At 53.0% G+C, this 2,902-nt stretch overlaps 1 protein-coding gene across 1 annotated transcript in view; it reads right to left on the reverse strand.

Annotated features, from left to right (window-relative positions):
• LOC107118685 (sentrin-specific protease 5-like) overlaps nt 1-2,902 on the reverse strand; it is a gene marked incomplete at its 5' end in the record, with an annotated part of 15,966 nt that overhangs the window by 9,576 nt on the left and 3,488 nt on the right. The gene's annotated exons all lie outside the window — the stretch shown is intronic.

Consider the following 2,902-nt stretch of genomic DNA (forward strand, 5'->3'; position numbering starts at 1 on the left):
CTGCTCTTTTTTCAAGAACAGCTGTGTCAGAACTATGGCTTGCCCAAGGTCATCCAGCCAGGTGCAAGTGGAGGAGTGGGGAATCAAACCCAGTTCTCCCAGATTAGAGTCCGCACACTTAACCACTACACCAAACTGGCTCTCCTACACCAAACGGACAAGAAGAGGAAGAAGAAAGAAGAGGAGGAGGAGAAGATTCGATTTATACTCCACCCTTCACTACCCAAAGGAGTCTCAGAGCAGCTTACAATCTCCTTTCACCTCCTTCCCCAAAACAGACACCCTTTGAGGTAGGTGGGGCTGAGAGAGCTCCTTTGAGAACTGCTTGTGAGAGAACAGCTCTGAGAGAACTTGTGACTGACCCAAGGTCACACCAGCAGCTGCATGTGGAGGAGTGGGGAATCAAACCCGTTTCTCCTAGATTAGAAGTCCGCACACTTAACCACTACACCAAACTGGCTCTCCTTGGCTCACCAAACTGGCTCTCCTTTAACATTAAAGGAGACTGCCAAAAATAACAACAAAAACGGGTAAAAGCAGATATTGATAATGATATTTGGCCACCCCCGATCTACACTGTGTTACTGAAGTCAAGCTGCAGCAATCATTTCGTGGCTGGCTCCGCCATCCGGCCATTCCGTGACTGCGCCCATCGTGCCCGTGTCAGAATTACAAATGTGCCTGCAGGCTCCAAAAGGTTGAAGACCCCCCCCCCAGTTTAACACGGCACCTAGCTTTCATGAGGATCTTGTTCCCTTTGCATGTTTCGCATGACCGCAGGCCACCGGTGACTTCGAAACAATCCTGGCCTTTTTTTGGACTACCCTAGATGCCGCCTGCTTCAGTCAGCCCTGGAAAGTCCCTTCTGGGTCGGGAACAGCGTGCTCCTGCAACACCACCACCACACATCTCGATCCTTTGTAACTGGAGAACTGGAAGTCCGTGTGATGTGATGCTAACAAAGCACCCTGCGAGACGTTCAGAGTTGCTATGGGAAGTGACTTTGGTGGATTTGTCGCGATTCACTGGTGGCAACGGCTAGCAAGTTGGTCGTATTACCTACTATGTAAACAACACATAGCAACATTTGTCACGAGGGCCGGATCTGACATGAATGTCACTTTGTCCGGCCGGGCGGGCCATGCGTGCCATAAAACGTAATGCCAGGTACCAGAGACATAAACTGTAGAAAGGACAGCAGCTGGTAAGCTCAGAGTTGGTGTATCCTCACTGCAAGGCCTCATGGGCTGGGAGGGGAATGCAATGGAAAATCCATACGGGCAGACTGGAGAGCCAGCGGTGCAGCACCGGACAGACGCTCCCACGCTGCTTGACTGCTGCAGACGAGGTTGTTCCGCCATGCTGAAGCCACAATCGTGGTGGCTCCGCCCACTGTTCCCCCAAGCAGTCCCCTGGTTGCCTCCCTTGCACTAGTTGCTTGCGGGCCGCATAAGAGCCCTGGACGGGCCGCTTCCGGCCCACGGGCCTTATGTTTGACACCCGATATAGTGAGTTTTAACACCAAGGCTTCTGCTCTGAGAAAAGGACAAGTGTGGGGAGGGCAGAAGACTTGGGGGAGGGGGAACTCCAATCCCCCCCAATCACAGAACCTGGCGTGATTCCAGGCCCCCCACCATCCTCCTCGAGTCCGGCATGTTAGACTCCGCCTCCTCTTGCCGTGCGGAGGACGGTACCCCGGCCAGGTTAGGGCCAAAGGTGACAAAGGGCAAGTACAGCCCCCTCTCTCTGTGCAAAGCCAGCTAAGCCCAGCCCTGTGCTCAGGACCGTCTCTCTGACGCATTCGGCCATCAGGTTCAGAGACAGCAGGCATTGTATCTGTCATGGTGAAAGGACAATGTCTTCATTTCGTCATCGCAAGGGCGTCAGCGGACCCGCATTCCAGTTCTACGTCTCACAATCAAACCTCCGGACTTCGCCACTCGATACTGGGACCACCCCGGCCACCGTCTGTTGTTCCCTTGACAGCCCGGCCATTAATGGAGCCAAGACTCTGCAGGTGCCCAACGCCTTGCTGACAACGCCCTTCCTCAAACCCTGGCTTCTTTTTGTCCAAAATCCCATTCTGAGCCATCACCAGTCATTATAGCCCATCCTGGACCATTCCCCTATTGTGCCCATTGCCCCGAAGGCACAAATTTCCTATAGCGGGACTCCAAACCCAGCCATCTTTGGTTCAGTCTCCCGGGATCCGTACCGGCTGGATCCCCCATCTCTTTTGGGTCCGCCCTGTGAGACTAAACCAACTGGCACAGGTATCAGGAGGAGGAGGAGGAGGAGAGGATTCCATTGTAAGGGATACGGTAAGTATACCGCAGTTCAGAAGGGAAGGAGGTTGGTCTCTCGTGATAAAAAAAGAAAAAAAGGGGGAATAGGATGGAAATTTATTCTTCGGGCACTAGGATCTGAACCGGCAAGGGCAGTTTGCTGTGGCTTGGGGGTTTTCGATCCCTGTTTCGGTGAGGCTTCCATTTCCCAAAGATTGGATCTTTTGATGGCACCGCAAGAGAACGTGGTGTGAATTAACCGAAGGCTCTCTTGCTTCAGGGAACATCAAGGGGTGGAGAAACATGTGATAAACACACAAACTAAGAAAGAAAAAGAGGCGGTTCCTTAAAAGAAACCGAAAACAAACTACTGAGAGCAAGAAACAGCGATCCGAACGGAGAGAAGTAAAACAAGTCCTTCCAACGCGGCGGTAGGAAAAGAACTGGTGGGATGTCCGTGCCCGCCCCCTTGGGCATGCGCAGTGGGGCCCTGCGCTTGCCTGAGGGGATGGGCGCGAAAATCCTTTGTAGAGAGCTTGCTACAGCACCGATTTGATCCAGCGCAGGCGCACTAGACCCATGGGTGTGAAGCACAGAGACCACCAAGAAGATCTAGT

This window comes from Gekko japonicus, unplaced genomic scaffold (genome assembly GCF_001447785.1).
Source record: "Gekko japonicus isolate JY-2015 unplaced genomic scaffold, Gekko_japonicus_V1.1 scaffold5239, whole genome shotgun sequence".
NCBI classification, from domain to species: Eukaryota; Metazoa; Chordata; class Lepidosauria; order Squamata; family Gekkonidae; genus Gekko; species Gekko japonicus.